Here is a 14,752-nt window from a genome sequence, read left to right on the forward strand (position 1 = left end):
GCTCTAGAGTACTTTTGCGATAGTTGTCTGGACTCAAACGCTATTAGATTGTTTCAGTTTTGTAAGTCTGATAATTCATGTTAGACTCTGAAGTATTGCTCAGTCATTCGATGATGAAAGTTAATCTTTATCGTTCTCAACGCGACGGTATAGTAAGACGAGTGTTAGACTTCAATTGAGTGATGTTGGTGTATCGGACTTAGCTTTCGTACTGATGAACAGTTAAAAACCTTGAGAGCAAAGGATCAACGACAGAAAAACAATTCGTAATCTTGAGTAGGACACAGTAGAACGAAGACACGAAGAAAGACAAGTACGCCGATTAGTCAAAAGTTGTCGTCCGCGTCACGATTACTGAACTGAACAGAAGTTAATCTTGAATGACATATCGGTGTGCGTGTGATGTTGGGACAAACAATTAATTACAGAAAGAACAATAAAATCTGAATCAAAAGGTAAATCTTACGTATCGCCTAACTCATTAAACGAACAATACAATGTGTGTTAATGCACGTTGATTCAATCTTCAAACATTTTAAGTGACTAAGTAAATACATGAATAATGGACAGTGAAGAGTGATTAGTTTAAACCAGTACTACGGCGTATTAAAAAAACATTTACTCCAACAAAAGTTATCTCTGGAGTTACGTCGGGCAACTGTTAATAACGGGACGTAGCAACGGCATAGCAACGGAATAGTAGACAGCAAATTTTCATCCTCGCTATGTACGATGTGAAAAACGGCCTTGATGATGAGATCAAGAATCAGGATTTTATTCCATCACAGAACTAACCGGGCATAAAAATAAAAATAAACGATTGCAGTTTACCAGTTCGCACAAACTGAGAAGACTGTTGCGGACAGATAACAGAATATTTCTAAACCACGGGAGGAGTTGTGTTCTTACGAGAGTTACAGGTGCTGTTCCACGTCACACCGACGGGGACGAACATCGTTACAAGTCACGTCTCTTCCCGGGGAGTGAAGAAGGAGGGAAGGGACGTCACAATATGACGTCACAATATGTCACAATACGACAATGTACCCTGTCGTAAAGCAACACCTATAAGGCCATGGTTTGTGGACAATAACATTTCTGAAATGGATTGACCTGCCCAGAATCCCGTTCTGAACCAAAAGCAAAACCTTTGTGATGAGTTAAAATCACGACTTTACTCCAGACCTGATCTTCCAATATCACTTCCTTCTCTGGTTTCGGATCTTGAGGAAGCATGGTTTGCTGCTCCTCCACAGATTTTCAGATACATCACTGGAGGTCTCCCCAGCAGAGTTAAAGCCGTCATAAAGGGAAAGGTTAGACGCATTCCATATTAATGTCCACTACCAGATGTCCGGATAATTTTGATTGTACCTATATTAATTACATGTATATTGGTATCGACTTCGCCGGCCGGGGTGGCCGAGCGGTTCTAGGCGCTAGAGTCTGGAACCGTGCGACCGCTACGGTCGCAGGTTCGAATCCTGCCTCGGGCATGGATGTGTGTGATGTCCTTAGGTTAGTTAGGTTTAAGTAGTTCTAAGTTCTAGGGGACTGATGACCTCAGAAGTTAAGTCCCATAGTGCTCAGAGCCATTTGAACCATTTTTTTTTTTTTTTTTTTGGTATAGACTTCGCTTTTTCAAGTAGTACTACAGCAGTTTTCTCCCTAGTATCGTAGACCTTAAAGATCTCAAGATTATGCAACCGCATTTTACTCTTTGATGTTAAATAATAAGTTTCAGTTCAATTACAATATTTAGAATTAATCTGTTTTGAATATAAAACCGATTACTGTCTTATGCGACATTTAGTGTTATCGTAATTGTGTAACTATCTAGATCGGCTGATGGAGCGCTCCAGCTTTAGGCGGCGAAGAGAGACTAATTACAAATTTGTAATACATTTCGCGGAACTGCATTGATGAATACTTATTTGAAAATCAGATGAATAATATGTTCGTTTTGGAGCGACGTTTCAACATGTCTCTTGCAAGATGTCAGCGTAGGCGAACGGCATCATGGCTGGATTTTGAAACTGGTATTATTTGAAGGACCGGTCGACTTAATTTGAAAACCTTCGGTCTAAGCTAAGGTGGAAAGAAATGAGGGGCTATTTATACGTATTTTTATCTGTTTTTATATCTGGTTCCAAGTATGTTATTTAGTGTTGATATGTTATACCCTAATATGGCAAGTAGTGATGTTTTCGGATGTACGTAGGTAACATGAAAGGGCTCGAATTCTAATGATGAAAAGAAATAATGTGGTGAAATTTGCCGGCCGTGGTGGCCGAGCGGTTCTAGGCGCTTCAGTCCGGAACCGCGCGACTGCTGCGGTCGCAGGTTCGAATCCTGCCTCGGGCATGGATGTGTGTGATATCCTTAGGTTAGTTAGGTTTAAGTAGTTCTAAGTTCTAGGGGACTGATGACCACAGATGTTAAAAGTCCCACAGTGCTCAGAGCCATTTTGGTGAAATTTCAGATTTGTCATAAGGTTGAGTTTTTTTCTTGATGATGGTCGTAATGGATGGTATGTTTGCATCTTGTTGCATAATTGTGTTCGGAACAAACCAGGTTGTAAATATCGAAAAAAAACACGTTCAGCCGGCTAAATTTTCAGTTGCTGTTTTACTTCAACAACGAGTTTCAGCGCTACATTACGCCGTCTTCTGGTCCCCTAACCGATGTGTATAAAGAATTCCACCTATTTATTTATCTAACCTTATCAGATTAGGGCCTTCAGGCCCTCTCTTACAACGGACCTTTGTTTCACACATACATTATTTTTTTACGTCACTGATTCTTAAGAAATAACAATGATTTCAATTTTCTAAATGGTAATAAAATAGTGGTAGTCGAATTAAAAATTGTTTGGTTGTATTTAAAGACAAGGTGAATAACATTACTGACTAAGAACTAACGACATTAACAGTTAGCAGTATTACTATTTATTCCGCTGCTGCCGTTAGTAATAATAATAATAATAATGATAGATACAAAATGTATTTATAGGTGTACAAAAATGATATCTACTGACATAGCGAGATCTGAAGGAGAGAAATTTAGGTCGACTGCTCCAGCTAAGAGCTCTGGGAAATGAGGAAGATCTGGTTGGAAAGAAGGATACTTAATTGTAATTGGATAACGTGTGCATAAGTGAATGAAGGCAAACATTATACCATTAAGTGTCTTTCGTGGCTGGAGCTGTTATTCGGTTCCTTGATATAATGAGGAACATCACCCCATGGTCGGGTTTAAGCTTCTGAAAATCTGCTGAGTGATGAAGTGGGACAGAAGGGATTTTGCACTGATGGATACTGGAGTTTATGTCATGTTGTTCAGACAAGGGCGTTAAGGTCGCGGAGAGAGGTGAGTACAGGTTGGTAACACGGTAGAAACGATAGAGAGAAGAGAAATCACTCCGCTTCCCTGCACGTAGCCAGCATTGCTATTTGCATGATAATAAAAAATGATCAAAGAGTCGAACGTTACAGATAGATCGAACGCAGGCGTTCATCACTAATTCCTAGCACCGTGAACATTCCTGAGATACACGTTACTGGATAACATCGCTATAGTCAACAATTGGAAGTATAGGGCCTGTACAACTTTCTTTCTAAATCAAAAGGAAGAACGTATTATATTTTTGTAGAGCATAGTGAGATGCCGATTCATTTTTGCACATTGCAGATAAGTGCTCATCCCCTTTTCATCTATAGACTACAACTTTTTACTGAAGGAGAGAAATTGATATTTACCCCATTTAGGATTAAAGTTGGTAGTGATTCCCGATATTTCTGGCTGATGAGCTTAGACTGACCTGTGCTTTAACCCTCTTCTGTGCCTATTCTTATAGTGCACACACGTCACCACTGCAATTCTCGAGAGCTCTCTTCAGCAATATTGATAAGCGGAGGTCATCAACCTGCCTGTGGTACTTACAGTTGGACAGAACTGATGACACGGCATTGACATATGATGAAAAGAGTCTAGGACCTAATGCTGAACCCTAGCAGATGGGTGATACTATCTGTCCCCATTGCGACTTCATGGCACCTGGACAAAGGTGATCTGTTTGTCAACTCTGGCGTCACATCATTCAAATCCTACCAGAAGGGTCATACTATCTGTTTTCATTGCGGCCACATGGCACCTGGACAAAGGTGATCTGTTTCTGAACTCTGACCTCACATCATTCAAATGCTAGCAGGCAGGTGATATTATCTGTCTCCACTGCGATTTCATGGCGCCTGGACAAAGGTGATCCGCGTCTCAGATTTGGCGTCACGTCACTCGAACCCTAGCAGACGGGTGGTACTATCTGTCTCCATTGCGACTTCATGGCACCTATACAAAGGTGATCTGCTTCTCAGTTTTGACGCCACGTACTCTTTATGCGGGTGCGATTAGAATACCCACTACAAATGCTAGAGAAGCGTAGAACCGGTTCGAAACATGCTCAGCACCACTTTTTTCAATGTTGCCTTAAGTTCTATGAATAGGTAGACGTTATTTATCAACACAGCGAGGAAACAGCGCTTGGAACCTCTTGGTCAAGGAAAAGTCGCTCTATAAGTAAGTGGACGACACGTTCGTAGTGTGGCTTCATGGGAATAAAAAACTGATGGACATTAGGTGACGCTCGAACAGCATACACAAAAGCACAAATTTTACCACAGAAGTAAAGACAGTTGTCTACCTTTGTTGGACATTTTAATAAAGAAGAAATGGGATGGTACACTTGAGCTTCCTGTGTACCGTAAGAAAATGCACACAGACCTCAGTCTAAGCACTACAAAATGCCATTATCCAGCGCAGCGCTTCTTGGCAGTCACTTCCCTAGTGTACATAGCCCAAGTCGTTTGCGGCAAAGTGGTCTTGCCCCATCAGTTACATCATCTACCGGGAACCGCTACTTGGATGTGCGAATAAAACGCGCTCTCAGGACAGACGACCAGAGGAAAGGAGAGACATTACGGCAAAGGCCTAGCATTCTTATCGTATGCTGCTGGACCGCACACCGCCAAGACAGCCAGGATCTTGGAGAAACATAATGGTTAGGCGGGTTATCTGCCCTACACGAAAAACTGAAGACATGCTGGGCTCCATAACATATCCTTTAGGACTTAGTACATCTATTGTGTATGGCATCACATATGGGTGTGCCCGCCAGTACATCACTCAAACGCAATGCCACATCTCACAAGGGATGTGTAGAACGCGAGAGCATCATCGTCCGCCTTGGTTGCTCAGAAAAGCACGTGGTAACGGAGCACAGCATCACGGAGGGACTTATGTTCAGCTACGAAGTTGCTACGTCGGGCTGTGGGTTTCTTGGATTCTATAACCAAGGAAGCGCTAGAAATAAGACTGCATGAAAATCTAGTGAACAGGAATAACGGCTTCCTTCTTAGCTCCGCTTGACTAGACGTAGTATCAAAAAATCGGAAGGAGCGTTTCCTGATTAGAGCGCCAGCAATGTACAGGATGGACTTTTGGGCACTGTATATATCGCGTGGCCACTTCCTCACTATCTCTTCCTCCACTCCACCAAGACTGGTATCATGGAAGAAATACGTTTTTTTGCACGTCTATCTTAGCAGATTTCAAAACTACTAAAACTAAAGGAGCATTTGATGTTTGGTAACAAGTGCAGGAAACCTCTCAGATGACGAAAGGATAAAACTTTGCACAGATTCAACAACACATTCCCAGGAGAACGCGGTAGTCACTTACAACTTTCATGACAACGTACAGCATCGATCATAAAAATGCGAAATACACACGTGTGCATCTCTACAGAAATAAAGGTTTAATCTATCCATACTGCAAAGACCACCTCTTAGAAGTAGCAGATCTGAATCAGCTTCTTCTTGGCTGTTTCTGCTAAACCAGTCATTAGGTTCGACTTCATGATGCAATCGCCAAACTGGGAATTCCCGTCCCACAAGTGTCACGAACCTTGCTTGTCAGCAAAAATCTACAGGGTGTCCGAAAAGTCTTTCCCTGATTACATAAATTGATAACTCAGGCTAGAAGTAAGATACAAATATGAAACTGGTGTCTAATTGTTTACAAACTATCAAAGTTTTTTTCACACATCAGTAAACTTCCACTTCCATTGTTGCCCAATGACAGCACACGTCGATATGACTTTGCAGTCGAAATGCTATCACGTGTTGAGGACGATGATGGTTATCTCAGATGAATTGCCTTTTCCGACGAAGCGACCTTCTTTGTCTGTGGAGTAGTGAATTGCCATAATGTGCGCATTTGAGGTTCACAACCCCCTGGCGAGGTCATGGAGTGCACCAGAGGCAGTCCAAATGTGAATGTTTGGTGCGCGCTATTGCACTTTCGAATTATCGGGCCATTCTTCTTCGCTGAGGCTACCATCACATCTGCAGTGTATCTGGACATGTTGCAACTGTATGCTGTTCCTCAGCTGTTTCAGTATCACCCCGATGTCTTGTTTCAGCAAGACGGTGCACCGCCTCATTGGGGTTTGGACGTCCGTGCCTATCTCGATATGACCTTTCCTGGGCGATGGATTAGTCGTGATGGGCCAACGTTTTTGGCCTCCAAGCTCTCCTGACATAACCCCATTAGACTTCTTTTTATGGGGTTATGTCAAGGACGAGGCCTACCGAATATGTGTACCAGATCTTGAAACCCTGCGGCAACGGATAACCACAGTCGTTGAATCGATCCCTCCAGTGATGTTGGCTAATGTGTGGACGGAAATTGAATATCGCCTAGATGTGCTACGTGCTACCAAGGGTGCTCATGTGGAAGTTTACTGATGTGTGAAAAAAACTTTGATAGTTTGTAAACAATAGACACCAGTTTCATATTTGTATCTCACTTCTAGCCTGAGTTATCAATTTATGCAATCAGGGAAAGACTTTTCGGACACGCTGTATATCCACATCGCAAGATACTTTCAAGAGACGGACATTCATCTCTTAAATTTCAAGATGTGAAGACACCTAGCCACAGCAGTTTACAGGTGCACACCTGTAGTCATTCTATAATTGGTTGTTTGTGTGTGTTACTCACTTGCTCAATGTGTTGTTCAATCACAGTGATGTACCTCATAAAACTTACTACAGTGGAAATTGGTTGCCGATTATTAACATCCTCAGTACAAGAATAAGGAAGTTTATATGTTTACGTTAACAATATATAATTAAGAAATGGTGAGATATATCGAAAATCCGCTGTTAACATAATGAATTGTGTTATATTAAATATCAATATAATTGGCTAAATAGCTGGGGAACTAGAGGCCAAATAAATACAATAAAATAAATAAATACCTAGCACTGGGGCTTCTCATTTCCGAGCGCTCTTGATTGGCCTGCCTGCTATGACTCCAGAAGATGGAAGAGAAGATCCGGAATAGATAAATAGCAGCATCAGACAGAATGCAGACACTTACGTGTGTATTAAAGGTTCGTCTAGTCTATATCACTTATGGACATAAGTGGTAACGGACTGACAACCAGAGCAAAACAATTCCTCTGGAATACGTTGGTCCTTTCTGCTGTGTTATACAGCTGTAAAATCTGGGGCATGACTGCAGAAACTCACCCATACAAGATAAAAATGTTGCAAAATAAGGCACTAAGAATACTAAAAGACATAACCTGGTTGCTGTAAGTCTATCTAGGTACGTGGAACATATGCCACAGTGCCTCGTACTTTCTGCAGTATTCATCTCCTATCATTGGCTCTTTTCTATAAGTCCTCTATGTTCTGTATTATTTTGAATCTTAAGGTTTGCGACACCCCGTATATCACGAACAGTGAGTTGCTTCACTTACGAGAAGTACGACCCTTTAAGAGTCACGTGCTGAGTTCCGTTTACTAGTATATTCTCATTACAGTCACAAACCTGGAATGGCACGAAACAAGTACGATTTGCAGCAGGGGTTGTGCTCCTGAAGGCGAAAATCGAACGTAGGAAACAAATTTTCGCTGGGGGAGTTTACATTTTAAGGCCTGACTCGATTTAGCTAATCGACCGAATATCAGTTTTAAGATTGTCATTAGTTTTACACGAACGATGTCTGGATATTGGTTGTTAGTTACTAATTTAGATAACAGAATCACTGTTTCTGTTCTATTAACATAGGAAGTGGACAAGTTCCTGCTCAATCTAATATTTTTTCTTCTCTTTCGCTGTACAAAGCTTCATTTCGTCCAGTTTAGTCAGCATTTCTAAAAGCACCTGACATCTAGTACGTTTCAAAAACAGTTGGACGTTTACATCGGAGTGAATATTGACTGTGGAAGAAGAAACCTAGTCGCTAGATCTGGGTTACCAAAATCGTCAGTCAAATGTTTACATGATAAGCAACAAACGGTATTGATAAATCGGTCTACCAACTTCGGATCTGGGAGCATCATGTAAACTTAGCGAGTGACTGCTACTCTTGAATAGTTTCAAAGGGGCCAGCTTGCTGAACGTCCCCATTCGGCAAACGGATCACCAATAACAGTGTGACATGGTCTCAGCCCATGAGACACTATGCATGAGTTTGGAATTTAATTCAAGACAACAGTGTGCAGCGTCTGGTATCAGAAGACATAGAATTTATATGGAATTTGAAGGGGGATTACTGTTATCAGCTGTAGCGGGACATCAGGCGGAATCAGCGGCGATGAGTGAAAATGTGTATCAGACCGGGATTCGAACCCGGGATCTCCTACTTACTAGGCAAGTTCGGTAACCGTCCGGGACCGATATCGCAACTGCACGGACTACCTTCGGTACGCCTCACGGCCTATCCGCACCCCTATCGAGCACCACCTATCCGTAGTCTCCATCCATAGAATTTACGTCACCATCTCACCTCCCTTTTACAACTAAAAGTGATGCTAATTTCTTTCATTACCAGGCTTTGCCCTGGCTTCTTCCAGGTCGACCGCCACCGCATTAGCATACTTGAGCAACTAAATGCAGTGATAAGTTGCTGGAACATATGAAAAATAACGAGACAGTGGCGACAGACACTCATGGAGAGGCCTGCAGAGGTAAGCGACGAAACGCCCTTTTCTGTTTTCGCCAAGTGAAAATACAAAAAAAATAGCTCTGAGCACTATGGGACTTAACTTCTGAGGTCATCAGTTCCCTAGAACTTAGAACTACTTAAACCTAACTAACCTAAGGACATCACAAACATCCATGCCCGAGGCAGGATTCGAACCTGCGATCGTAGCGGTCGCGCGGTTTCAGACTGTAGCGCCTAGAACCGCTCGTCCACCCCGGCCGGCGTGAAAATACAATTAATAGTTAGGAGGGACAGTGAAATCTTTTAAAAGCCCTTTGTCCGCAAGATTTGAACAGTAAGAGAAACGGCGTTCGCTAGAAAGTTTATGAAATCAATATCACATTTTTCTCGTGGTTCACTGGTCTGAATCGCGATTATGGAAGTAATTTTTGTCAGCACTTTTTGTTAACAAGGTAGCCGGGATACAGTTAAGAATTTAAAATAATTATCAGTTCTTACTCCCAACACAATAGGATCCAGGAGGTAATGTATCTAGGACTCGAGCAAAGAATAAAATGGAATGCAGACATCAGCTCAAAAAAAAAAGTTAGTCTTTGTGGATTAGCCATCGTAATAGCTCCTTTCCTGTGAAAAATTCTTATACTATATTTAACTTGTACTTCCGGTCGTTGATCATTTTCTAATATAATCGTATTGTGGATATAAATTAATCTATAGAAAAACAAAGGAATATCGTTTCTGTTTGGGTCGGGTTTTGGTACATGCTAACGGAGTACCCAGCGTCGGTGAAATACTGTACAGCGATCACTGTTCTTTGAACACAGTGCGCGGTGCAAATTGCATACCTTTACGGCGTCGATGAAACGGCTGATCGTGCGAGCCCCTACCGCCACAACCAGGAAACGCACTCTGATCTCCTGCACAGCAGCCGTCGCGGAGCGAGTGACACAGACCGACGCGCACGGGTTGTTTTTATCTGCCCGAGTCCCTCATAATTGGCCAGCTAAGGCGGTAAACACTGCCGAGATGCTATCTGCTGTTTTCTGAACACTTCGAGTGCTGACCAACTAAACATCAAACGCGAATTGCAGGTGGAAACGTTCGGCAATTTCCCGCGGAACGTTTCCTCGCGGCGACTACAGTCGCTAAGTGCTAATTGCGCTTCGCGCTAGTGTTACGCGAGAGTAAGGACCGAGATGTTGTAGTTATTCAATGGAGATTTCCGTCTGCTTCACCCCGAAAAGTTCTTAAATGAAAGGCCAGGGCTGTTTTCATCAACGCCTTGGGCGTAAAAGTAAACTTGTTGCCTCCTTCTGCGGCGGCGTAGGCGATTAGTGGTCCGTCAGTCTTCTCATCCATCTTCCTCTTGCGTCATGTGTAACAGTCTAAAGGCGGGCGCGGTATGTACGATCGGTGCGTTTCAGCGAGTCTGTCATAACCTACTGTTGAGACACAAGCCGGGACATACACGTACTCTTAAATATCGAATGGACACTGAAGACAGCTCATCTTAGTTGTTGGGACATATCGGGATATTCATAATCGAGAGGAGACCCAGTACGTGGAGGCCTGGTAAGTTCTATATCCACATTCTGCCAGGACTGTCCCGTGCATCGCGGAGAGCACTTTGTACCACAGCTAGTCTCTCTCCCTTTGCTGTTCCACTTACAAATGGAGCACGGAGAACTTGATTGCCGGAATGAGGATGTAACAATGGAAGGTTGTAACAATGGAAAATTGTACTGAAATGCAGGAGGATCTGCAACGAACTGACGCATGTTGCAGGGATTGGCAATTGAATCTCAATGTAGATAAGTGTAATGTGCTGCGAATACATAGAAAGAAAGATCTTTTATCATTTAGCTTGTGGTGTGCGTACTGTAAGACCTTCGGTACACACACCATCAGATTTTTGACTTGTCGCTCCAACGAAGTAGGCGAGTGTCAGCAATATGTCTCGTGGTCTTATCGTGGCGTGTTTATCTTCTGCCGTTAGATCAGACGATAGAAATGCCACTTGCACACTTAGAGTAGCAGATTGACAGTGACCAACTTTAAACAGAACTTGATTAATTTTCACATACATTTACTAAAATAATAAAAAGCACAGACATTACGTAACTTGATTCTGGATGCTGTTTACAATTGACAATCTGAAGTTCCTTTGGTCTTGGTACGGTAATCTTATTCTCACATGTCTCTGATACTTGACAAAGTGTCTATACACTTATCTTCATGGCTATGTACAGGAATATGGTAATCTTATTAGGCGCAGACAGAAACTTGAATACAGACTGCTGCAGACAAATGCAGACTGGTTAATCGGAGGTCTGTACACTCATTATAATCCCTCGTGCGTTCAGATATCACTGCGCGAGCGTGATCCGTCAGGAGAAAAGGTTCTACGTTAGCAGCAATCTCATTGGCTGCGTTACACATTAATACGCAGATTGGCGGAAGTAGAATTTGGTCCGTCTCTAAGGCAGCGCCATCTCGTAGTGCGGAGACAGACGAACACTGCGCCTGCGCTGTTGTGCTTAGCGGGGCGCACTCTAGTGGGAAAGTTGTGTACGCGCTGACTTCGGGGAACTATGTACACAACATATCTACAATATAGCAGGTCAGCAACTGGAAGCAATTAATTCCATAAATTATCTGGGAGTAGGCATTATGAGTGATTTAAAATGGAATGATCATATAAAGTTGATCGTCGGTAAAGCAGAAGCCACACTGAGATTCATTGGAAGAATTCTAAGGAAATGCGATCCGAAAACAAAGGAAGTAGGTTAAAGAACACTTGTTCGCCCACTGCTTGAATATTGCTCACTGGTGTGGGATCCGTACCAGATAGGATTGATAGAGGAGATAGAGAAGATCCAACGGAGAGCAGCGCGCTTCGTTACAGGATCATTTAGTAATCGCGAAAGCGTTACGGAGATGAAAGATAAACTCTAGTGGAAGACTCTGCAGGAGAGACGCTCAGTAGTTCGGTACAGGCTTTTGTTGAAGTTTCGAGAACATACCTTCACCGAGGAGTCAAGTAGTATATTGCTTCCTCCTACGTTCAAATGGTTCAAATGGCTCTGAGCACTATGGGACTTAACATCTGTGGTCATCAGTCCCCTAGAACTTAGAACTACTTAAACCTGCGACCGTAGCGGTCACGGGGTTTCAGACTGAAGCGGCTTTAACCGCACGGCCACACCAGCTGGCATCCTCCAACGTATATTTCGCGAAGAGACCATGAGGCCACCGTCAGGTGGCTTGCGGAGTATGGATGTAGATGTAGATGTAGCCGGCCGGAGTGGCCGTACGGTTCTAGGCGCTACAGTCTGGAACCGAGCGACCGCTATGGTCGCAGGTTCGAATCCTGCCTCGGGCATGGATGTGTGTGGTGTCCTTAGGTTAGTTAGGTTTAATGAGTTCTAAGTTCTAGGCGACTGATGACCTCAGAAGTTAAGTCGCATAGTGCTCAGAGCCATTTGAACCATTTTTTTGTAGATGTAGATGCCTCTGTGTGAGCCATAATATCTCTTTTTCCTCCTCACGACCCTTACGCCAGATGAACACTGGAGGCATCAGAATCACTCTGCAGTCTGTCGCAAATTCTCGTTCTCTAAAATTCATCAATAGCGTCTGGCGAAAAGATTGTCTTGTCACCACTGAGTATTCCCCTCTAATTTACAGAGCATTTCCGTAACATTCCGTACCAACCGGTCGGCCGGTAGCAACTCTAACAGCAGGGGCTCTGGAAAGGCTCAAAATCATGAAAAGTTCAATTTTTACTTTTTTGCGTTTTCTGAATCTGCAGACTATTACCTTTTAATAGATATATAATTTATTCAAATCCGAAGACTACAACTATTTTTAATTTTTTTTTGAAATGTGTTCTACATGGGCGTGACCCACTGTGGCGCTGTTAAACTGCTGTCAAATGGTGTTATTATTAACGTCCGTGTTCATCAGGTACATTTTAGTGATGTGAGATAAAGTATGTGTTGTGGCTAACCTGTGATGGTTCAATATATATCGCTGGTGTGATTGTCGATTGTTTCATGTTTATTTACTCTGCCGTTATCTCGAAAATATTCGTAATTAATTCTGTTTCTTGAGTCTCTGTTTTGTTGAAGTATAATAATGAGTAAAAGTAAAGTTATTAGAAATCCTCTGAAGGCTTTTAAGAAAAGGAGAAATGTTGGAAAGCCAAAGGTATGTGTTATTACTGTAAACAATAAAGACGATAACCAAGTGAGTGAACCTAACCTCTCAAGTACACCTGCCCATAGCAGTCAAAGTGGGAAAGAAAATACTTCACAGAAGAAGCTTGGTTCAATGAGTGAAAACTATGAATGTTTTCCTGGCGAATCGGATATGAATGAAATATTTGATATGTCGGTTCTCAAAGGAATTTTTTCAAACTGTGTAAGATGTATTCATTGTAGTGAAGTTGGTCTGGAACTCTCCATAATAAAGCACGTAGGACTTGCTAGTGAAATACAACTGAAATGTGATAAGTGTTTATACATGAACACCTTTTGGAACAGTGTTGCAGTAACTGCAACTGAAGAAAATGGTAGCAAAATCTACGAACACAACATTAGATTTGTTTATTCCTTGCGTTCAGTTGGTAAGAGTGCTACTGCAGGTGCAATTTTCTGTGGCATCATGAATATTCCAAATCCCCCAACCAAGTTTACGACCTATAATAAATTAATAGGGTCTAAAGTAGATGATGTCTGTATAGAATCTATGAAGAACGCTGTAGAAGAGGCAGTAATGGAAAATAATGGGAACAGAGATTTGACTGCAGCGTTCGATGGTACCTGGCATAAACGGGGACACACATCTCTTCATGGTGTAGTATCTGCCACCAGTATGTATACAGGGAAAGTTTTAGATGTAGCAGTAATATCAAAGTATTGTAAATGTCCACAAAAATATAAAGGTACACATGAAAATAATTGCAAAGCTAACTATAGTGGCAGTAGTGGAGGAATGGAAGTGGCTGGTGTTGCCAGTATAGTCCAGCGTTCTGAGGCGTGTGATAAAGTGCGATATGTTAATTACCTTGGTGACGGTGATTCTAAAAGTTTCAAACATGTTCAAGGACTGAAGCCCTATGGTGATGGTGTTGTAGTGCAGAAATTTGAGTGTATTGGACACGTACAGAAGCGAATGGGAACAAGACTTCGGCGACTGAAAGCTTCGTACAAAAAACAAAAACTCAGTGATGGTAAAGGGTTGGATGGGAAGGGAAGGTTAACTGACAGTGTAATTGACAAAATACAGAACTATTATGGAATGGCTATTAGGCAAAATACACAAAGTGTCGACGAAATGAAGAAGGCTGTTTGGGCTCTTTTTTTTTCATACTTCTTCAACCGATGAAAATCCCCAACATAGCTTGTGTCCCAAAGAAGAAGACAGTTGGTGTAAATATAACAAAGGATTGCTAACTGGTGAAGTGTACACTCATAAGCATAGTCTGCCTCATGCAATAATGGAGGTGATAAAACCTATTTTCAGAGACTTAGCAGCACCTGAACTGTTGAAAAACTGTATTCACGGAAAAACTCAAAACCCCAATGAAAGTGTAAATAGTGTTATATGGTCGAGAATCCCCAAGACTGTATTTGTTGGAATAGAAACACTTCACTTTGGTGTGTATGATGCTGTTGCGACTTTCAATGATGGCAACATTGTAAGGCGCAAGGTATTTAGAAATATGGGAATGA

General features: G+C 42.2%; 1 protein-coding gene across 2 annotated transcripts in view; it reads right to left on the bottom strand.

The window, feature by feature from the left end:
- The window catches only part of LOC124547635 (organic cation transporter protein-like), a 155,398-nt gene extending 145,271 nt beyond the window's left edge, over nt 1-10,127 (bottom strand). For both annotated transcript variants that reach the window (XM_047125228.1, XM_047125158.1), the window contains exon 1: nt 9,863-10,127. The gene's annotated coding sequence lies outside the window, so the exon portion shown is untranslated. The remainder of the gene's footprint in view (nt 1-9,862) is intronic.
- Between the last annotated feature and the right edge of the window lie 4,625 nt (nt 10,128-14,752).

The sequence above is a fragment of the Schistocerca americana genome, chromosome 1 (assembly GCF_021461395.2).
Source record: "Schistocerca americana isolate TAMUIC-IGC-003095 chromosome 1, iqSchAmer2.1, whole genome shotgun sequence".
Lineage (NCBI taxonomy): Eukaryota > Metazoa > Arthropoda > Insecta > Orthoptera > Acrididae > Schistocerca > Schistocerca americana.